This window comes from Hyla sarda, chromosome 6 (assembly GCF_029499605.1).
Source record: "Hyla sarda isolate aHylSar1 chromosome 6, aHylSar1.hap1, whole genome shotgun sequence".
Taxonomy (NCBI): domain Eukaryota; kingdom Metazoa; phylum Chordata; class Amphibia; order Anura; family Hylidae; genus Hyla; species Hyla sarda.
Genome location: NC_079194.1, coordinates 159760205 through 159784746, shown reverse-complemented (window position 1 = coordinate 159784746; position 24542 = coordinate 159760205). Strand labels below are relative to the sequence as shown.

At 41.5% G+C, this 24542-nt stretch overlaps 1 long non-coding RNA gene across 3 annotated transcripts; it reads left to right on the top strand.

Annotated features, from left to right (window-relative positions):
- The first annotated feature begins 415 nt into the window (after positions 1-415).
- LOC130277645 (uncharacterized) lies at positions 416-15102 on the top strand. Of its 3 annotated transcripts, XR_008845503.1 has the most exons (4): positions 6498-6663; positions 7330-7516; positions 10118-10476; positions 15068-15102. It is a non-coding gene; the product is annotated as an uncharacterized LOC130277645 (long non-coding RNA). The 3 variants fall into 3 exon arrangements; XR_008845504.1 differs by lacking the exons at positions 6498-6663; positions 7330-7516 and adding an exon at positions 416-1048; XR_008845505.1 differs by lacking the exon at positions 7330-7516.
- Positions 15103-24542: the final 9440 nt, after the last annotated feature.

Genomic DNA, 24542 nt, shown 5'->3' with positions numbered 1-24542 from the left:
CTATGCTATATTACATTTTCATGATACACTCTATTGGAGAGATTCATCAAAACCTGTGTAGAGTAAAAGTCGACCAGTTGACTATAGCAACCAATCAGATAGCTTCTTTCATTTTTGAAAAGGCCTGTGAAAAATGAATAAAGCAATCTGATTGGTTGCTATAGGCAACTGGCAAACTTTTTTTCGGCACAGGTCTTGAAGGATCTCCCCCTATGTATTTACAGAGGGGGTGATTTATCATAACCTGTCCAGAGGAAAAGTTGCTGAGTTGCCCATAGCAACCAATCAGATCGCTTCTTTCATTTTCGAAAAGGCCTCTGAAAAATGAAAGAAGCAATCTGATTGGTTGCTATGGGCAACTCAGCAGCTTCTCCTCTGGGCAGGTTTTGATAAATCTCCCCCAGAGGCTTTGTTTATTTCCCACGGCAATTAACCTCCAACTATCAATCATCATTGACACACATTCTGCATATGGGCACACAATTAACCCACTGACCTACATATGCTAATTCAAGGAAAAGTAAGTTCAACCGAGCTAAAGTTCATCACCCCCTCCCAGGATCTGATACATGCTACTGGCCCCCCATCCACTACCCAACCACAGTCCCTCTTGAATAGCAAACAATCATAACAGTCAACTTGCCATAGGCTTCACACAGCCTATTGATCTCCACAAGAATTTTTTTTCTAATGTTAAAGATGGATACATACAAGGTTACATCCAACAGACCTCCCCCCAGCGGACTGAATTTGCCAATGTATATAAGAATAGAATTGTACACTGTTTTATATGAACCTGATGAAGAGGGGTGACCCCCTCGAAGCGTGTTGTTCTGCACCTCAATAAAGCGTTATTCTGTTACTTTTGGTAGCAGAAGTCGGATTTTCCATCAGACATCTTGTTAGCTCTGCGGGGCTATCCAGGTTCTGCACCTGCACATCTGTACTCTACCGCTCGCACAGCGGGACCAACAGCCAGCTGCCGCCCGACTCTGCTAACTATACCAAGCATGAATCAGTGTTGTGCCTGCCCACACAACACTATAAGGTGAGCACCACTAAGTTCTCTTATGTAGCTGATGATTAAACCGTTAACCCTAAGATAACTGCAGTATTGTAGCGCCGTCTCTACCTTTTCTCTCTTGCTCTCCTCACAAATGTGCATGTGTCCAATCAAACTCTCAGAAACAGACTCCATGAGGGTGATATGAGGGCCCAACATAGCTGGGAATTGTGCTTACAGCCCAACACCGTGCAGGACGTTTGGCGTTTGCCAGGGAACACCAAGATTTGCAAATTCACCACTGGCGCCCTGTGCTCTTCACAGGTGAAAGCAGGTTCACACTGAGCACATGTGACAAACGTGACAGATTCTGGAGACGCCGCAGAGAACATTCTGCTGCCTGCAACATCCTCCAGCATGACCGGTTTGGCGGTGGGTTAGAAATGGTGTGGGGTGGCATTTCTTTGGGGGGGGGGCCCACAGCCCTCCATGTGCTTGCCAGAGGTAACCTGACTGCCATTAGGTACCGAGATGAAATCCTCAGACCCCTTGTTGGACCATATGCTGGTGCAGCTGGCCCTGGGATCCTCCTAATGCAAGACAATGCCAGACTTCATCTGGAGTATGTCAGCAGTTCCTGCAAGAGGAAGGCATTGATGCTGTGGACTGGCCCGCCCATTTCCCACAGCTAAATATATATTACAGTGTTGGTGAAAGAAAAGTAATGTAAGCATTGTACATGGGCATTGTTGGTTATGGATTGTTTTGATCCTATCAATGTTGATATATTTTACAATGGCCAGATATGTGAAATGTTGCTCATATTTAAGATTTAGCTCCTTTTGCACCTCTTTGGCTATCACCTGCTTCTCTGACTGGACTTGGATTTGGTTGTAGCCTCTCTCAAAAAAGCCTGGCCTCCGTACAGAGAGATCGCAGGGGGCCCCAGCGGCCGGACCCCCCACGATCTTAAACTTATGCCCTATCCTTAGGATAGGGGATAAGTTTTTCACCACTGGACTACCCCTTTAAGTCTTTAAAGGGGGCCCTGCTGTGTGTTTCATCCCTTTATATGACTGTAGCAGGTCCCCTCCTTTATATGACAGTAGCAGGTCCCCCTTTTATATGACTGTAGCAGGTTCCCTCTTTTATATGACAGCAGCAGGTCCCCCCTTTATATGACAGCAGCAGGTCCCCCCTTTATGACAGTAGCAGGTCCCCCTTTATATGACTGTAGCAGGTCCCCCCTTTATATCACAGTAGCAGGTCCACAATTTATATGACAGTAGCAGGTCCCCCCTTTATATGACAGTAGCAGGTCCCCCTTTATATGACTGTAGCAGGCCCCTCCTTTATATGACAGTAGCAGGTCCACAATTTATATGACTGTAGCAGGTCCCCCCTTTATATGACAGTAGCAGGTCCACAATTTATATGACTGTAGCAATTACTTACAATGATCAGGAGTTCTTCCTCCTCCTCCCGAAATTTGCAGGGACCCATTCTCTTACACTGTCTTCTTGCGCGCTATATTTGAATGAAAGATAAGGCGCAAAATCACTATTGCATAAATAATGCAAAGGCAACGAATATGCGAATACTCGCAAGCGCGAATACGTGAATGTGCACATACGCGAATATGCGCATTTGCGAATATGCAACAAATACATAACTAATTTGAATATGGCATATGCTGCTCATCACTACTACTGCCTGTGTGTCTCTGTGCAGAGACAATATATAGGAAGTAAGGGCAGGACAGGCGGGGCTCTGTGCTTGTTTCTGCCTTGTCAATCATAACACTGCAGACCCTCACTTCAGAGCCCTTCGTGTCCTCAGTGTACAGAGCCCTGCTTGTCCACAGTGCACAAAGACCTGCTTGCCCACAGTGTACAGAGCCCTGCTTGTCCTCAGTGCACAAAGCCCTGCTTGTCCTCAGTTTACAGAACCCTGCTTGTCCTCACTGCACAGAGCCCCGCTTGTCCCCAGTACACAGAACCCTGCTTGTCCTCAGTGCACAGAGCTCTGCTTGTCCTCAGTGTACAGAGCCCTGCTTTCCACAGTGCACAAGACCTGCTTGTCCACAGTGTACAAAGACCTGCTTGTCCACAGTGTACAGAGCCATGCTTGTCCTCAGTGCACAGAGCCCTGTTTGTCCTCAGTGTACAGAACCCTGCTTGTCCTCACTGCGCAGAGCCCAGCTTGTCCTCAGTACACAGAGCCCTGCTTGTCCTCAGTGCACAGAGCTCTGCCTGTCCTCAGTGTACAGAGCCCTGCTTGTCCTCAGTGTACAGAGCCCTGCTTGTCCTCAGTGTACAGAGTCCTGCTTGTCCTCAGTGCACAGAGCCCTGCTTGTCCTCAGTGCCCAGAGCCCTGCTTGTCCTCAGTGCACAGAGTCCTGCTTGTCCTCAGTGCACAGAGCCCTGCTTGTCCTCACTGCACAGAGCCCTGCTTGTTCTCAGTGTACAGAGCCCTGCTTGTCCTCAGTGTACAGAGCCCTGCTTGTCCTCTGTTCACAGAGCCCTGCTTGTCCTCAGTGCACAGAGCCCTGCTTGTCCTCAGTGTACAGAACCAGGATTGTCCTCAGTGTACAGAACCAGGATCGTCCTCAGTGTACAGAGCCCTGCTTGTCCTCAGTGTAGAAAGACCTGCTTGTCCACAATGCACAGAGCCCTGCTTGTCCACAGTGTACAGAGCCCTGCTTGTCCACAGTGTACAGAGCCCTGCATGTCCTCAGTGTACAGCGCACTGCTTGTCCTCAGTGCACAGAGCCCTGCTTGTCCTCAGTGTACAGAGCCCTGCTTGTCCTCAGTGTACAGAATCCTGCTTATCCTCAGTGTACAGAAACCTGCTTGTCCTCAGTGTACAGAGCCCTGCTTGTCCTCAGTGCCCAGAGCCCTGCTTGTCCTCAGTGCACAGCCAGTATTTTTTCATTTAAAAATATACACCTTTTAACCAATGTATATTACAAAAATACATCTAATGTTATTATCTACATTATGTAAGAAGTTTTTGAAAATGACAGGTTTACTTTCAGCACTGCCCCACAGTATGTACAATAATGTAGCTACTATTTTACTGCCCCTATAAGCAAATATATATATATATATATATATATATATATATATATATACAGCCCCACCTATAAAATAATACAGAAAGGTAAGTAAATTGTAAATTGTTCCAGACACTTAAAATGCGGTTGCATTTTAGCATCCACGTTATAACTACAATAACCAGACCTCCTGCAGTTCTAAACTGAACAGTTCACTAGGACTACAGGAGATCTGAGTATTGGGGTCGCAATATGGACACAATGCGGTTGCACTGCAGCTGTCTAAAACTTGTCTCTTACTGGAACCACGGATTAATGAACCCTGGTGGTCTCAATAAACATAACATTTGTTTATTTTTTCTATTGGTGTATTATCAATAAAATATTAAGCACTGCTGTACTGGGTCTCGATTGCTTTAGTTTGTTCTCGCACACCAGAAGTAAAAACCTAGATGAATCAGTTTGCTAATAAAATGGCCTTTATGTATGGGCTAGCCTGTTAAGGGGAAAGTGTGTTGTAGCTCCTAGTGGAGACAGAGACCAACATGGATGTCTTCTCTGTACCATGCTGCTGTATATCGATACATTAATAATGGATTATACAAATTTATAATTAACTGATAGCAGCTTGTGGCCATAAAATTCTCACTGTATGTTCCCTAAACAGCGGCCCTAGGTGGCTACAGATATACCAGTGATTTTGACCATCAATACGTCTGAATGAAAGTATTTATCATCTCTAATATTCAGATTGACTCTGCAAAAATGTTGTGAGGAAAGAGGAATTTTTAGCTGGAACAGCCACTAATGCTTCTCTGCATGTTTTAATGGCACTGACCACTGGCTGTTTTATACCACAGCGCTGATTATCATCATCATCATTTATCAGGGCTAGTGGAGGAAAATACTAATCTGATATACTTTAATACAGAGTCACATAGCTATGTGCATGCCTCATTTTAGACATACTACTGACTGAGCCTCATTTATGAAAATGAATGCAGATAAAAAGTGGGGCTGTTGGCTTTTAGCAACCAAGTAAAAAAAAAATGTAAAAATTACAGCTTCTCACAAATGGAGTAGTGTTGCTCACGAATATTCGCAATTCGAATATTATTCGCGAATATCGCATATTCGCGAATTCGCGAATTTCGCGAATATAGCGCTATATATTCGTAATTACGAATATTCGTTTTTTTTTTTTTTTTTTTTTTTTTTTTTTCCACAGTACACATCACAGTGATCATCCCTCTCTGCTTCCAGCTTGTGTGGTGTAAAGAAGGCTCTAATACTACTGTGTGAGACTGGCGCGCGAAAATTCGCATACGCGAAAATTCGTATATGCGAAAATTAGCACATGCGAATTTTCGCGTATGTTAATTTTGTATATGCTAATATGCACATATGATAGTTTTCGCATACGCGAATGTTCGCATATGCGAAAATAAAACGGGAATATAACGAATATGCGAATATTCGCGAATATATGACGAATATTCGTCCATATATTCGCGAATATTCGCGAATTCGAATATGGCCTATGCCGCTCAACACTAAAATGGAGTAGGAGTCAGTGCAGACTAGTGCTTTCCCCAACCACAGTCCCTACCTACATGGATGATCTTCTCTAAACAGCGGCCCACAATTTGGTGACTTTCCTTACACTTGCTAGGTGCATGGGGCATTGGGGAAGTCAGACAGGCCAGGTCAGCAACTTGCAGGCAAAAAAGGACCAAGTCAGCAGATAAAGGGTTAATCCAAAGCCAGAGTCAAAATAGGTAAACCAGAGAATCAAAGCAAGGGAAGTATAGTACACATCAGGAATAAATAAAGTCAAGCCAGGGTCAAGCCAGGATGATAGTACAAAGTCATGAGGCAAAAGCAAGATTAGGTCATCGGCGCCAGTATGATAAAGTTTTCTACAAGATCATAAAAACTATCAGATGGTTGCCGATTCCCTAAAGCCTAGGCACTCCTTCTCTCTTATATTTGTATCTTCTATGTCACCAGAAAACTTTAGCGTGCACATTGCATAAAGAGGAGGGCACTGACAACCAGCAGAACTTACTACAGTATGGCCAAATCTTTGGAGGCATATAGTGGGGAAGAGGTGGGCACAGACGGCCAGCAGGATTTTCTACAATCTTGCAGAAAACTTAGCAGAGCAAAGCATAAACTGGATGTCAGTGCCCTTGTCCCTCCTTTTCCCCGCTCTGTGCCTTCAGTGCTCCAAAGTTTTTGGCAAAATTGTAGAAAACTGCTGGTTGTCAGTGCCCTCCTCCCACCTCTTCTCCGCTATATATGCTCTTAAGTTTTCTGTGAGATGGAAGATGCAAATAGGTGATAGAAGGGGTGCCACAGATGAACGAATCAGCAACCATCTCAGCGTTTTCTATGATCTCACAGAAAACTTTAGATCATTGGCCCCGCAGCTGATTGGCCAGCACTCTCACCTCCTGGTAGGCTGGGACTGTAGTGTCATACAGTGACAAACAGCCCTGCAACATTAAGGGCCATCGATGAGAGAACTAGGAATGCCATGGGCCGCCAGAGAGAAAATAGAAGGTGGTGCTGGTCATCGAAGGTGGTACTGGACCTAGGCAAGGTAAGTTCAATACACAGCTGTAATTTTATTGGCTGCAATAAGCACTTGTTTTTGTAAATGGGGTCCAATCAGGGGGCTTGGATTCTTCCTACCTATGAACTTCTCATGCTGAAGTAAAAATAGAGACGCAAATTAAGGGCATCATGGGATTGCACATTTTTTTTTTCATGGGTGTATAAATTAAGACGTCGACCCCAAAATATAAGATGTACAGGGGTCTCTTCTAGTGATAAACAATACATCTATGTAAATGATCCAATCCATTAGACTCTTGTCCTTCATCAGTGCCAATTCCAAAGAACAATTTAGCATAATAAATTTGTTAGTCATTCTTTTAAAAAACTTGTTCCACCGCTAGTTATCCTTAGATGGACTCATTATTTTGCAAATTATTCTTCAAAAGTAGTAATTGTGAAAGAACTCCGGCTCTGGCCCCAGGTGGTCTTCAATTATCACGTTGGCAGCTGTATACTTATCAGTCGGCCTGCAAATTACATTCAAAAAAACACTTGCAAGTGTAAAGGAAAAACTCTTTGGCAAAGTTACGTATTCATGATTTTATCCTAAAGAATGATAATGATGAGGAATAAAGCAGAAGGTGTGGGGGGGGGGGTTAAAACTGAGATTTAAGTACTGTATGTTCGTATGTCTTTTCTGCACTTAAAGTTCTTTGAATAGCAGCATGATTGTACAGTACATTTGCTGAGGAAAGAAATAAGAATGAATGTAAGTCCATAAACACTGGTGCTGAAAGAATTCACCCAGGCCCTGAAGATTTGCTACAGCCTTTGAGCCTCCCGTCTCACTCCCAGTCCTCCATGTCGGTCTCCATGTGCTGTGGCTTGAAGATGCGGTGAGTTGCTGGATCTTTCTTCTTTACAATATATTTTGGGACTGTTCCTTATCTCCGAGCACCACTGTGTTTCCACAATATATTATTTGGATTGTGGTTCACTGGTACTCCCGTTTTGTTACAGCTATGGCTGAAGTTTAAGGTTTTTAGTTTTGCCAGATGCCTCCCATTTCTATTTTCTTGACTTATTCAGTTTTGTGAAATTTCATTCTTTTCTGAGAGGTGCTGACTAAGGACCTATGCACATGGGCATAACCTGTACCCATGTGCAGTGCTGTGCCGCCTCTCTCTCTCTCTGAGGTGAGGGCAGTGTCGTTGACTTCAATAGGACTTTCAGTGCGTAACTGTAAAAGGCAAGAAGTGACACTTTTTTCTGTGTGCATTCCCGCTTCCTATTAAAGTAATTGGGAGCAGGATTTCAGATGCTGACAACACATGATTTTTGCCATGGAAATTATCCGGGCTTCTATGTCAAACACTATGTGAATCTTAGCTACATGAACATGCCCTGTTTTTTTAGTTTTTGGATTCATTACCAAAATACTTCTGTTCTAATGTCAATGCTACAAAGACTGACATAGGGTGAGAGAATAAGCAAAAAGGATACATCCCTACATGAAAATGTATGTGATTGTCATGGTGTGTGGAAAGTTGGTTGGAAACTTAGAAAACACTGGGATCTTTTTTACCTAAAGGAAGACGGTCACCCGTTCACCCTCACTAAAACCAATACACCGGGTTATAGTGTGGGTGAACAGGAGACCGAGGTGGGGTCTCTGACTCATTAACGTACCTGTAGTCTGGCTCCTGGTCTCTCTGACAATCCTCTTCTGTCTTCGGTGAAGGCGGGCCCGCTGGCTGACTATTCATGGACATTGGTCACGTGAGCACCTGTGTCAACTGAGCATGACCAGCGCCCATGAATATTCGAATCCAGCCGGCAGGCCCACCTCCAGCAAGCAATTCACAGAAGACAGAAGAAGATCTTCATAGGGACTGGCCGCCTGATTGCAAGTACATATATATGAGTCAGGGACCCTGCATGAGTCTCCCATTCCCCCGCACTATAACCCAATGTATTAGGTTTAGTGTGGGTGAACGAGTGACCGTTTAACTTTAAATTCTCTTCTTTGTTCCCAACCACTCTCATTGGGAACAAAGAATGTACCGAAAAGAGAATTTCACCTATAGAAGATGAGTTTTTTTGATGGTCTCAGAGTACAACCATATAAAATTTCCTTAGGACTGCCATGTTTCAAGTGCGATTCCATAATGCCAGCAGAGTAATTTGTATAATGATACAAAATAATATTTTAGCTAAGGTGGCTCTACATGATTTTCATGTGAGAATTGTAAATGACATGCAAACCTTATAAACTATATATATATATATATATATATATATATAGAGAGAGAGAGAGAGAGAGAGAGAGAGAGAGAGAGAGAGAGAGAGAGAGAGAGAGAGAGAGAGAGAGAGAGAGGGAGAGAGAGCTTAATGTCTCTACCATTTCATAATAATGAAAAGTGATATCCAATTTTGCTGCTATGATTTACCTTTCTTAAAATTTTCTTCATCATTTACAAAAGACAAGATAACATCAATAATATGCAGTACACAAACAGGGGGGAGTGAATAAAACATAACTTTTAATAGGTCATTTGGGTGAAAATATAAGTGCATGTAAAGTGAAAGGGACTCAGTCCTGGATAATGTATCTAGGGAAGGGACTTCAGTCCTAGGGTGCAGTGTGGTGACTGGGTGCTCTATTCCCAATATAAGCACAATGCACAAAAGGAATTCACACACACTGTTTAACTGCAACAATTTCTTCCTTTTTTTATATATGGATTCTTTCCAAAATTATAACAAGATACAGGAAGGCAGAAAAAATAATAATCACCCAATGTGGATAGACAAATGTCTGCACAATGTGTCTTGGAGTAATAGCCGACTTCTTTATAGCTTCATATGCAGTGTTCACTGCTGGATTCCCCAGGCATCTCCCTTCACACGAAGGACAGGTAAAACAAGTTGCTACGTTTCAGAGGCTATGCCTCCTTTCTCAAGCATAGTGCACCCTACAAAAAAACATTAAAATTGCAATATTCATTAATCCCATGGGGTTGCAGTGTGCACAACTTTTGAATCCATCGTACCTCACTTCTAAGTAACCTCATCTTGATTTGTTCTTTATTATCACCTTCAATATTCTCCAGTTTTTGCCATCTTAGTTCATTAATATTATGCCCTTTCTCGACAAAGTGCCTTGCTACACTCGTCTCATATTTTTGTTTCTAACTTTTATCATCTGTCTCTTTTTTATATGTACGAATTGTACTTTTATGTTCGTTTATTCTTTGTTTCATTGGTCTCATTGTTTGTCCAACATATCCCATCCCACAGGGACATTTAAGAAGATACACTACTTGACTACTGTAACAGGAGTGCCATCCCCTGATTGGGATCTTAGTCCCCTTCATGGGATGGGACACCGTATCCCCTTTAATTATAGCACTACAATTTTGACAGGATAGACAAGCAAAAGTTCCTGACTGTTTAGCTTTAATGAAAGTCTGTTTGTCTGTTTTCTTCTTTTTAAGATCTGCTCTAATCAAAAATACATACAGAGTTAAAGCACAACATTGAAAAACTACGTACCTCTATTCTGCAAGTGAACTTATCTAAGTTTGAATGAGACACTAAGGATTATTTGTATGATAGAGTCTACACTTGGGCGAACGAAAGAAGACGCACCCGACACCTCAATCGAGAGGCAAAGAAAGATTTCGAATGGTTTGATGGAACGTCGACTGATAGTGAACTAGGATCCAATAGTGAAACACAAGGTGTGAATGCATCTGTTTTTTTAGGCACACGCCCAAAGGACACAAGAGGAAGAAAAGCAGCAAATGTGAACTTGTCAGGAGGAACACAGACCAGAGCTCAAAAGAAAAAGCTGGTGAGCTATTGATTAACATTTCTAAAGTGGAATTGACTGATAACCAGAAAGGTGTCATTAATAAAGGTTTGGGTTTTGTGCCGATAGAGAAAGGAGACAGTTTAGATTTTTTGGTTGATTTTCATAAATTGTGTAGGAATATTAGACTAAAAATTTTTTTTTTTCAAGATAAACAACAAGTTACTAGGGACAATGTTGCTCCACTTCCTCCGAAATTAAAGAAAAAGAGTACTTTTGATCCAAATGTGAATTGCCCCCTATTGGACACGTTCCAGCAGGTGGTGATTAAAGAAATTACACAAAAATTGGATAAGGTCAAAGAGAATAGGAAACCAAATTTTCACAAAAAAGAAAAAATAGCATTGACAGAATTAAAAAATGATGATAGAATAATTATAAAAAAAAGCAGATAAAGGTGGAGCAACGGTTGTCCTTGATAAAACTATGTATATGGAAGAAGCATACAATCAGTTAAATGATTGCCAGGTTTATGAAAAACTAAAAGGAGATCCGATTAAAGAAATTCAGAAAGATATTGTTACACTGTTGGATGAATCATATGAAAATGGAATTATTGATACTGTAGAGAAAATTGCATAATTAAATACTGCCCAACACACACCTGTGCTTTATTTGTTGCCAAAGGTGCACAAAAATTTGGAGAGACCCCCGGGACAACCTATTGTCTCGGGGGTCGACTCCCTTTTGTGCCCTTTGGCAATTTATGTCGACAGCTATCTACAAAAAGTTGTGGCTTCATTACCAAATTGTCTGCGTGACACCAATCAATTTCTTTACTACATAGCAGGGGTGGAAAATTCCCATGAGTTCCTGCTATGTACTCTAGATATAAAAAGTTTATACACCAATATTCCTACTCAAGAAGGTATTTCTGCCATAAAAGAACATTTAATCAAAGATAGTACTCTGACTAATGCTAAGATTAAATTCCTAGTGGAATTATTGGAGATTATTCTGTACAAAAATTACTTTAGTTTCGGAGAGGATTATTTTCTTCAGAAACAGGGGACTTCGATGGGGTCCCCTGTGGCCCCCAGTTTAGCTAACATTTTCATGTCCCAGTTTGAGAAAAGATTTGTGGGGGGGCATTGCCATAGTGAGAAGGTGAGGCTGTGGGTCCGCTATGTGGACGATGTCTTCGTCCTCTGGGCGGGCTCACAGCCTCAACGTCTCGAGTTTGTGGAGTATTTAAATGGTTGCCAAGAGTTGATCGAATTCTTCTGTGAGTCTAGTGATAGAGAGATCCATTATCTAGATGTAAGAGTGATAAAAAATATTGAAGGAAAACTAGAGACCACTTTGTATGTTAAAGAGACTGATCGTAATAATTTGTTACATAGACAAAGCGGACATGCGCCGCAAGTATTCAAAGGGATCCCGAAAGGGCAACTCATTCGGACAAAAATAATTTGTAGTAGGAGGAGTATCAAAAAACAAAGAAATGGTTGTTAATAAGTTCATACAAAGAGGGTATGACAAAAAAGAATTAGTGCAAGCATGTAGGGAGGTTGATTTATTGCCAAGAGAAGATCTAAGAAGTAAAAAGAAATAAAAATAATTCTAAAAACAATGGAATCAGTTTCTTTTCTATATCTAACTGACATTCGAAAATGATTAAGAAAACTATATACAAATACTGGGGATTACTAGGAGCAGACGAAAAAAGTGGTCGTCTGTTCAGAGAACGCCCTAGATTTGTATATAGGAAAAATAAATCAATTGCTAACCATCTGATTAGAGCAGATCTTAAAAAGAAGAAAACAGACAAACAGACTTTCATTAAAGCTAAACAGTCAGGAACTTTTGCTTGTCTATCCTGTCAAAATTGTAGTGCTATTATCAAAGGGGATACGGTGTTCCATCCCTTGAAGGGGACTAAGATCCCAATCAGGGGATGGCACTCCTGTAACAGTGTATCTTCTTAAATGTCCCTGTGGGATGGGATATGTTGGACAAACAATGAGACCAATTAAACAAAGAATAAACAAACATAAAAGTACAATTCGTACATATAAAAAAGAGACAGATGATAAAAGTCAGAAACAAAAATATGAGACGAGTGTAGCAAGGCACTTTGTCGAGAAAGGGCATAACATTAATGAACTAAGATGGCAAATACTGGAGAATATTGAAGGTGATAATAAAGAACAAATCAAGATGAGGTTACTTAGAAGTCAGGTACGATGGATTCAAAAGTTGTGCATACTGCAACCCCATGGGATTAATGAATATTGTAATTTTAATGTTTTTTTGTAGGGTATCTTTCTAGATATTAATATACATTGTTTTTAAAAAATATTTGTATATATTTTTGTATTTTTGTAGAATTAAAATCTCGCGAGAGTTTGATACTATGTATGTTGGGGATGGGAAACGTGCACTATGCTTGAGAACGGAGGCGTGGCCTCTGAAACGTAGCAACTTGTTTCACCTGTCCTTCGTGTGAAGGGATATGGCAGGAGAATCCAGCAGTGAACACTGCATATGAAGCTATAAAGAAGTCGGCTATTACTCCAAGACACATTGTGCAGACTTTTGTCTATCCACATTGGGTGATTATTATTTTTTCTGCCTTCCTGTATCTTGTTATAATTTTGGAAAGAATCCATATATAAAAGGAAGAAATTGTTGCAGTTAAACAGTGTGTGTGAATTCCTTTTGTTCAAAGTGAAAGGGACTGTAATGAACCCTAAAGACAAATGGTTCAAGACTCCTGTTAAATGAATAACAATAGGTGTGTCTCAGACTACAAAGAAAAGCATCCCATAAATCCGATGCATTTCGTCCACTATATGTGGGCTCATCAGGGTCTGTATGGGGTATGGCAGGCAGTTAGTGAGAGTCAATCAGAGACATAGGTTCCTTTAAGCAGTCAAGAACATTACACTTAAAGCAAGGTATAGGGACAGATGATACAGTGTCAGTCCCTATTTAGAACTGTATTATATAGCACAAATGGTCCTTTGATCTTAGGACACACTACCCTGCAGGAAAGATAAGCCTCTCCTGGGTCTGGTCAGCCGGTTAGGCAAATCTATAATATCCTGTGCGATAAGCAGCCGGCGGGATAGTATGGCTTCCCGCTACAGTGGGTCGCACAGGAGATTATAGATTTGCCTAACCGGCTGACAAGACCCGGAAGAGGCTAATCTTTCCTGCAGGGTAGTGTGTCCTAAGATCAAAGGACCACTTGTGCTATTTAATACAGGGCTAAATAGGGAGACGGACACTGTATAATCAGTCCCTATAACTTGCTTTAAGTGTACTGTTCTTGACTACTTACCGGAACCTATGTCAAACCAGGAGAGTTATGTCCAGTCCAAAATGGCAGACAAAGTCAAGGTCAGGAAACAAGGCAGTCAGGATTCAAGGAAAGCTGACTACTTGGAAATGCTTGTGATAGCTGTAAAAGGAACAATAATATACATCGGTAGCCACCAGACACCCATTTATATATCCACACTATTGGGAAACATGGGACCCAACACCAGTTTTGATTACAGAAATAGCGGTGTCAAGTCACATAGCACTCCTTCCCAATAACCAAGGCATGCTTTACAACTGGAGATGGGTGTGGTATATGGATCTTAAAAGCAAGATCCAAAAAACATTTTCCAGAGATGAGTTTGATGTAAAACTTGACCGACACAACTTTGAACATTACTGTGAGAAATGGAACACTGGTTGCTCTCATGGCTGAATACATGATTACAGTTTTCAAATGAGATGTAGTCTTTATTGTCTTTCTTTTTTTCTCTTTGTTGCACAATATTTTTATGCGGTCAAGCAGAATCATCCTCTATATCCAAAGCAGACACCACCGTATCAGTATTGTATCCAACAGAAGTAAACTAAATTATTAGAAATGTACAATTGTGCTAATAGGCAAATCATTATGAATGATATAGTGTAGAAACTCTCTGTAAGGCATAAGCGGATATATTAACATGATCTGAAGGTGGCAAACTCTCTCAACACTTGGTTCCTACAGTGGTAAAAGGGAAGTCATTTAAATCAATTGAAGTCCGTCACATGAAAGCCTCTGGATCATCTTTGTAAAGACATGCTTTTAAAATTTCATTTACACTGAATCTTCAGTCCCGTCTTGGTGTCTTCTCAGTTTTATAAATGCTATAGACACCCGTTCTTATAGTCTATGGGGGCCAGGTTCCCATTAGCAGCCAAATCATCATTAGAATGAACACCACTAAAGATCTTTGAAAACACTATAAATATTTCATCCGCATTAACGTGCATATGGATATCAGCAAATAGCCTTTTATGTCATAAACAAATGGATGACAGACAGACGACAATGTCCATTTACACAAATACAATTCTTTGAGTGGACTTCTCCAAGAGGCAAATTATCACGAGTCATTAGGCGGTGTAATTATGGGCAACAACAATCATGGTCACTATAAATAATGGCCAAACTTTGGAGGCTATTTAAAATTTTGTCTTATGAAGGTCTTGTAATATATTTCTTACATGTATTATGTAAAAGACCTGAAAGGAAATACTTCTTATTTTTTGTTTTAATATTCTGTTTATTTATGGATTTTTTTAGACTTAGAGGAAGCTGAAATCCACCCGAAAACCATCTGTGCGTCACGCTGGAGCTAAAGATTGCAGGGGTCTGAAACTCTGGAGGTACACATACTAGGACTGGTAAATATCTGGTAGATATCTGATTATATTTAACCAAAATGTACACTTATATAGCTCCAATATAATTGGTTTCCTTGAAAAAAAATTCTTGGCCTCTTTACTGTTTGTTTTCTTAGTAGACCACAATAATGGACATCACAACCTGAAAGTTTTGTTATGGGAAAACTTCAACTGTAAAGTGACAAGAATGGAACTCACCCGGTCTGTAGCTTAAAAAAATCTTCTTTATTGCATCAATAGGACATACATGCAGGGGAGCGGACAAGAGCAGTAAAGTGGGGGAGTGGCTGGGCAACAGTCTGTATCGCACACTTGGCGTATAAGGCCCCTAAGGGTTAATACGGGGAAGGAAGAGAGTTAGACTAAAATATGAGAGATTCACTCCGGTTTGGGAGAATGGAGATGCAGGACTACCAAACCATAGGCTATATTATATTGCTATGCAGATTTTGAAATGGGTTGAATGGAAGGATTCAGAATTGTTGAGTAATATAGTAGTAAGGGAAGGGGTAAGTAATATATTTGAATTGTTAGAACTTGAAGTATTAGGTAAAAAAAAGGAAAATATAGTCCAGTATTCTAAAAATTTGACGTGCAGGGTAGTTTAGTTTTTACCCCACTATGGGCGAATTTGAAATTTGAGGAACTGTTGACTTGTGATCATTTATTTTGGGTTAAGAAAGGGGTTAGTAGAGTACATTAATTAATTTTAAAGACAATTATGGTATTAAAGAATGGTTCTAGTATGCACAATTAATGCATGCGATCAGTAAAACAAATAATAGATCAACGATGCAGGTTTTATTCACATATAGCTACAATGATCACATGTAGGTGGCACTATGCGATGCGTTTTGGCCAGGTGCTGGCCTTAGCCGTAGTTTTCATATATATAGGCACATTGAAACAAGTAGAAGAGAAGGTATCCAGCTCCCGATCTAGTGTATCCAATAAAACTTTTAATAATGCACATAAAAAATGAAAATTTTTTACCACTAAGTGGTAAGTGACATGTCACTTAAAATGGAAGTGAAGCACTAATTCCCAAGAGTAAAATGAAATGAAAAAAGGGTTATCACTATTACATAATAGTTTGAATAAAGTTATTGGTGAAAATGGTTTGGATTTACTTAGGAAAAAAAGATATAGGTCTGTTTCAGAGATTGGGTGGAGTAAGATATGCCGGAATGTATGTAAAGTGTCATTAAATACAGAGCAAAAATTTACACAATTTCATCTTCTGCATAGAGTACAATATTCACCCCTGCAATTGTTTAAATTTGGCAGGAATAATTAGAAGAGGCAGACTCCCTGCATATGTTATGGACCAGTAAATATACTAGAATCTATTGACCTATTGGGAACAGGAAGTGGGAATACTAGAAAGTAAGTAAGTTAGGGGAGAATCTACCATTTAATTGTACAGCGCTGATATTGGGAGATACTAATGAGATAGGCGATAGAGCGGATTCAGTATGTAAAGTTCTCTTTCACACAAGGCTGATAATTTTGCGCAAATGGATAAACCCAGAGTCTCCAGAAGTGGGAGAGTGGTTAAAAGAAGTACAGTTGATTAAAAAGAAAGAAAAATGTGGATCAAGGGGAAAAAGTGAAAGAAGCTATGGGTTAAAATCTGGAAACACTGGTTCCCCCCCATTTTTTATTATTTTTTCTTCCTGGCTGGTGGCAACAGAGGGTCGTGGAGGGAATAAGGATTCATGATAATATATTAAATGTATTGTATTGAATAATTCTTATTACAATCATGTTGTAAAGGTAATATACCATCAATGTAAATGATGTTATATATGATGCACTGTAATATTGTTGTAAATCTTTAAATAAAAACTAGATAAATAAGATAAAAAATATTTTTTACAAGCTACAGACCAGGTGAGTACTCCATTCTTGTCACTTTACAGTTGAAGTTTTGCCTAATGTTCTTAATTTGAGCACCGAAAAGGTTGTGTCGGTACACATAGTCTTAGGAGCTGCAGAGACTGTTCGAGTAGTACTGTGTTAGCAGTGCCAAGGTGCGCTCTTCTATATGGAAGCTTGTTATTGGAAACCTTACTTTTATGTCCCCTAAATCACAAGTCATTGAATGATCCCCATCGGCTTCTCCCCACCCCCTATATTTCACTGATAGATCTCTACCTGTTTGGGTGGGAAGGATCTGTGAATCAAGGCTGGTGGGGGAGGGAGAAGCCACCAGGAACCACTTTGATGACTCACGCTTCAGGCAGCATGAATGTGATGACCGGTTTCCTTTAATGATAGTAATAGGTAAATGATAACCTCATCGGCATGCTCGCGTCATGGAGAAAATACATACTTTATAGATGCCTACTATAACAATTCTGCAACCTACATACAGTATATTTTACAAGCACTTGTAGTTGCATGGCTGGATACTGTATGCAGGTAGCAGTGCCATTTTAGTTGACTTCAGGCAGGTGTAGAAGAATGCTACAAGCTTCCATTTAAATAGAAGGAAAAGCCTTTTGGAGCAGTGGCAGCTGGCTCAGTAGCAGGTTATTTGGAGGGAAGTAATCAAAGATTTAGGATGCACAACTGTTATTGTACAGGCACAATCCTGGGTTACCCCTTAATGGGTAAATGATAAATCTGAAGGCATGCTGTGGAAAGAATATGTAGTCAGGGAAGAGACATTAATGGTTCCCTTATTACAACAAGTACACAATGGTTATGTGGAGCAAGCAGCCTCTTGTATGCTAAGCTCTGTGTTTGATGTGATTCCCTGCCGGGAAAAGCTCGCTACCAGCTTCCTATGGATAGGTCCATTATTCCTGATCAAACTCATTTCTTTTTCCCTTCCACTCCCCTTGCTTTTCAGCATACAGTATCAATATCTTATTTATACGATCTCTCACATTAGCCTGCATTAGGCCGTACTCTGCTTGTGGTAACATTGTTGTTATTTAAGCTGATAGAAAAGTATTTTACAAAAAGGAAAGCCAAATAAAAAGCCAAGTGTTTTGATTATGTAAAATAAAATGGTGTTACTGAGAATTTAAATGATCCCATATGGCTGGTTCATTCGCTCACAGAACTGTGACATGAGCCAGGTGCCATAGGTGCAGCTTGTTTAGGGGCACAGCTTCAGTAAAGAGGGACCAAAAGGTCTTTTCTCTAATGTAAACAGTATAGAAAAGAGCATTGTATGGAGCTTGGGTTGTGTCAATCTAGTAACAATTTCTGTGCTATTGACACAGATGCAATTTCTCCAACTCACCCTACCACCACCGCTTCACTTTAGGGCTACCATTTAAAATTGTTTTTAGTCAACACCAGGGTTAGAACCAAAAAGTAGGAGAATTAGAAGGTTTTCTTTTGTACTGTTTAGTTTCACATGGTGATTTTGGCTTAAAGGGTTGTCTTATGAAGTCACCAACCCATGAGTCAGTCACACTCTGGCAGACTTCACTTGATCTATCCACTTATTGCCATTCATCCTGTTGAACTCTATGTAATACTATTTTTACCTGCAGTGGCAACTACAGGTAGTGTGGTGGGAGCCAGACCTGTAGGGATGAGAGTATCCTCTCTAAAAAAAAAGGTTGTAACACCTGTGCTCCGGCGCGACACGCCGGCCATGAGCGCTCTCTGCTTCTGTCCCCACTGCCGGCGGGGCTGGGATTCACATTGCAGGATGTGCCTGCATGCGAATCCCAGCCTGTCACTCACCTCCCTCATCTTCTGCCTGTCAGTGTCCTCGCAGCCCCATCGCGCGTGCCCCCGCCTCCTAGAGCGAGCACGCGCCGTAGCTCTGTCTCTTAAAGTGCCAGTGCTCAATTAAATAAGTGTCTATACCTGTAACTATCAGCGCGTCCCTTGGTTCCCTGGCGGATCTTTGGTTACCTTATGTCAAAGTGAAAGTCTGTCTCCCTGTTACCGTGTACCTGTTCCTTACTACCTTACCTCCCCTGCACCTGTGTTTTCTGCCCTGACCTACTGCCATCTTGCCATGTCCTGCCAGTCTCCATCTGTGCCACTCCACCTCCCAGCTACCTGTGTGGACGAGTTGTGCCAGGGGTAGCGACCTGGGTGCCGCCTGCTGCAGCAAGATCATCCCGCTTTGCGGCGCGTTCTGGTGAAAACCAGTGGCACCTGAGACTCCGCTCCCTGGCACAGCTCACGTCATCATCCACACAAGCCCAGAGGATCCACCACCTGCCTTTACCCATTACAAAGGTGGTCTCTGATGAGATTACCCCTTTAATAAAAATGTTAACCTGCACTTGTGTGTACCATAAATGTAAAGGTATCAGGTTCTCTCTCTCTCTCTCTCTCTCTCTCTCTCTGAACTGTGATTGGTTGTTTTGAAACCAGCCTGTCCTAATGCTCATGTTTTTTTTTTTTTTTCTGTGCAGAGGAGTAAGCCTCTGGCAGTGGCTTATCTCCACCTAAACAATAGGGTTGGGCGGTGAATATTCAACAAACCTGACTATTTTCCCAGACTTCGGAAGCCACTATGCCTTTAAGACTGTCGGGTTCAGCTAATTTTTGCTGTTGTGCCCTGAATTTGTAGGTCTCTATGACCCCATGTACAACATGCAGGTAACAGTAAAAATAACGTTGCACTCACCACAAGACACCGCGTGGAGGTTTTCAAAATCCGGGTTTATTCGTGAATACAAAGTGCTATACAGTCAAAGCAGGATGGGGGGAAGGGAGGCGAGCAGACATCAGCTCCGTGGAGTGCAACAAATCGTTTTGAAGTGAAACTGCTTGACCACTCTTGTGGTGAGTGCAGCGTTATTTTTTCTATTACCTGTATACTACATATAACTTTTCACCTCATTAGCACCTCCACTCTTGCCGAAACACCTGGTCCCCCGCAGCGCAGGCTTCGGACATTGTTCTAATTATTTTGAAGGCTTTCTGGTGCCGGTTGGCTTGTTTCCATACAGACGTATATCCCATCTACAACATGATGACATGTGGGTGTACTGTGTGGGGGTGGGGGCTTTGGTAGTCCAAATAAAGATGGCCTAGGGCAGAGAAGGGTTAAAGTCAGATTCCTTATCTACATAGTAAGTCGGTGAATGTAAAGATCATTAGTGGTCTAGGGCAGTGAGTAGGTTTAAGGAAGGATGCCTGGTTATTTAGGAAAGGGAAAAGGTTAATGTCAGAATTCCTGATGATTTATGGCAAAACTTGTTGAGCAAAATTATTACTACCCTAATTCATAGGGTAAAACATGATACTAAAGTGTATATGGTGTAAATCTACAGCTCCCAGTATGACATGTACTATGGTGAGGATATGCTGAGATCTTCTCTGGAAAGTTAATGGAAAGGAGTTAGCCACCACCTTGCAACAAATCATACAAGGACTACAGCACATATCAGACCCAGAGGCAGAACAATGATGCCACTGTGTTCCCCCTTTAACAAATGAATGATACCATTGTGTGCCCCCTTAGTTAATGCTACTTCTTTTTCCCTATATGAACTGGGCCACTGCCCCTTGTTGTGCCACTATCCTCTTTATTAACTGTTTCACTGCCCCCCCCCCAAATTGTACCACTATCTCTCAACTGTGCCACTGCCCCACTCCCCAGATTGTGTAACTACCCTAATCACTTGTCCCAGGTCCCATGCTGCTCAGCTGCTCTGGCCTCTTCTAGTGCGTAAAACAGTCTGTTGACCCGTGTTGCATCTATGATCTGACTGAGTGTAATAAACTTTTTCTGATTCTACATTGGTGAGTGCCATCTGATTACTCTGTAAGTTGGATTTTATACCTGCTGTATCTTCATTCAGGTTGAGGACAGCCAACAGTAGAAGGTTTACAGGGGTACAAAAGTGTTTAGCTGTTTGTTACACTTTTAATTTAGCTCACTAGTCTGAATTCCTCTCAAAGGGAGGGGGTGTGGCCACCTCCCTCAGTATGCTGTCTGCTCACATCTCCCCTAGCATTAGCAAAACTACAACTCCCAGCTTGTCCTCACTGACAGTAGCAGGACACAAGCTGACAGTGGGAGGATTTTCCCCTCAATCACAACTGCCAATCAAGTAAGTGTGTCCATGACATAGGTGATGACGCATGGACACAGCAGGACTAGTATGTGTCCAAGCAGGCAGGAGGGGCAGTTGTTTGGCTGGCTTTTTCAGGATGAAATACTGAAAATGTTCTAATGAAAGCAATTGCAAAACATATTGCATGCTTCACAACATATCAAAAGTTTTTGTATCTGACAGTGCCCATTTAATTGTATCATCTTAAAGATATTGTGGAAGATCTTACTACCTTATATGGCTTACTGGATTTTGGACCCCTTGACTATGGGGCCCGGTCATAATAGTGACCACTGCAACCTCTATTTTAATGGCACTAGTGTTGAGCACGAATATTCGCAATTCGAATATTTATCGGGAATTTCACATATTCGCAAATATGGCAAATATATCGCTATATATATATATATATATATATATATATATGCAATTACAATTATTTTTAATTTTTGTTCCCCACAAAACAAATCACAGTGATCTCATCCCTCCCTGCTTCCAGCTTGTGGTCTAAAGAAGACTCCTATACTATTTACTGTATTAGACTGGAGAGCGAATATTCGCGAATATGCAAATATTTGCGAATATCCTCATATTCGCGAATATCGTCACTAAAATTAGATAGGTAGATAGGTAGATAGATATGATTATGTTCTGAATAGTATGAGGACCCCTAGTGGTGTGTTTAATAAGCCATAATTTCTATAAAAAGGAAATAAAATTTTCTTATGAAGAAAATTAGAAAGGTAAATGTTTTGCCAAAATGGACAACATATGAAAAGTTTTTTTTAATCTGACAGTGCCCACTTAAGTCTCCCATGCACATTAGATATGTGTTGGCCAAACCCTCTGATTTTGGGAGAGGACCAACCAACCATCTCATGTGCATGAAGGGACTTCTGATTTTCCCCCAACAAGATCTGGATTAGCTGATCTTTCATGTATATTAGATAGAGTGGGAAAATAGCTATTGGCCAATAAAAAGCAAATAGCTAAGAGTAATCTTATGCATATGGTTCCCATTAATGCATTTCAATGGGGCCATGCATACTGCTTTATCAAGTTAGGTTTAGGAGCTCACATGGAGTTTGGAGGGGAAAAAAATCTAAAATTCTTTGTTGTATGTCAGACCAGGATCTTACCAAGAAAATCAGCATTTACTGATTTTGGAGGAAAACGCAGTCAATGGAATGAACCTCACTCATGTAACCCCCTGAGATTATTGCTGTATATCATCCTGCAATTACATCAAGTGTCCAGTAGATGGCAGACTTCTCAAGCAAAAGAACTGAGCAGTGACTAAAGCTGGGGAATGAGGAGTTTTGTGGACATGTGCTTATAGCCATCTTGGATTTTTCCATTCCAGCAGAGCAAGCAGAAAGAGAGGACACAGAGGGACAGCTTGTGATTAATGCTTTTGGTTCAAAGAGTGCCTGCAGTAGCTGAGATAATTCTGCTATCAGGTTGAACAAGGTTCAGTGCTGGTAGCAGGAAAGCCTCTGTGAGCAGTAAATAAAACTTGGAGCTGGACTGACCTGATTTACAGTCTGTATAAGGGTAAGCCAGAAACCTTTTATCCCTGTTTCATAACAGGACACCTTGAACTCAAATACCGATAAAAGATCTTGAGATACATTTGTAGACATATGGAGAGTTTCTGCCTACTCCAAGTAACACTGTGGAGTCACTTTTTATGGGCCCCATTTATTCAATGTGCACTAGCTGAAGGTACCCAATGATCATAAGGGCAAAGATTAAGGCGGCTTGCAGGTGTGCTTGTGGGTGGGTGAGACCTATATACATTGCATCTGTCTAAATTTGTACAGTGACCCCCAACCTACGATGGCCCCAAGATGCGATAATTTCAACATGCAATGGGCTCTCAGTGGCCATCGCATGTTGAAGGCAGCATCAACATGCAATGCTTTTGTATGTCGGGGCCATCACATAAACGGCTATCCGGCAGCGCCTACTGCTTCAGCTGCCGCCGGATAGCCATTTACGGTGGCCCGTATGCTCCGGTGATGGTCTCTTTCCTGTCCTCGGGGCCAAGGAGCTCCTTTTCGGGATTCCCTGCATCGCCGGCGCTCTCCATCGTCGTCATCACGTCACCGCGCACGCCGTCCCGTCATCCAATAGGAGCGGTGTGCGTAGTGACGTGATGGCGGCGACAGAGAGCGAGGATCCCGGGGAAGCAGAGACGTCCGGAGCGTCGGGGACACCCTCGGGAACGCGGCGACAGCGATGGAGGGCGACATCCAGGGCAGCGGTGATGAGCGGTGACGGGTCCGGAGCGGCAGGGACAGGTGAGTATTACTTCCTATACTTTACATTGCACGGATCCCTCAACATACAATGGTTTCAACAAACGATGGTTCATTTGGAACGGATTACCATCGTATGTTGAATCAGCCTGCCAAGTAAAGTGAGGTAGCAAAGGTAAGGGACCACAGGGATGTAGGTGTACACCCCCAAAATTCTGCTACACTCTTATCACTTCCAACAAACAACACTATAGTCAGCATTAACCTCAGCATAAACGTGCTGATAATAGGGAACATTAGATTACATTAAACTTTACAGCAGTAAAGAATAAGAAAGAGAGCACCACAGCAAAACAGCAAACAAGACAATAATCATAAAACTGCATAACAATTATGAAGCAACATATACATGTGTACTAATTCAGGGATGCCGTGCTTTCTTGATGCTAAGTGCTTCCGTTTTACCTTCTGCCTGTTGTTAATCTTTTAATAAGAGCTGTCCAGCAAAATATTGCCTGCGTGTTTAATTAGTCTCCTTTAAGGGAAGCGACATTCCTTAATAAAGAGAGAAGGCGTGTTATCTTTCTGTGATGATGGAGATCACCGCTTGGTTTGGTATAAAATTGTCATAGACACGATGCAGATCGGATGTGGGATTCAAGTGGAACAAGCAATGCAATAATAAGCAGATTTTAATGATTTACTATAAATCAGTATTTTTGCCCTGTCAGTGGGATTGAAGAGGCAGACAGCAGCTTACATGTCTGCAGTGCAAATGTCTTGTTGATGAATCGTGCGCGCTGAATCACTGATCACACAACATCCAAATAATGAGGGGATAATACACACAGGGTTTTCCGTTCCTTTATCTAAAATGTAAAGACATGCCACGGTATAGGTGGCTGGGTGCTGCTCTCCTGCCTTTAGAACGGCTCCATCTCACAACTGATACATCAACATCATCTCGTTTGGGTGAAAAATACACACGTTGCCTTTGGACAAAATCTAATTGCCATATATTTCTCATGATTATTTTGTGAAAAAGAGGGCAATCGGAGGTCAGGGAGAA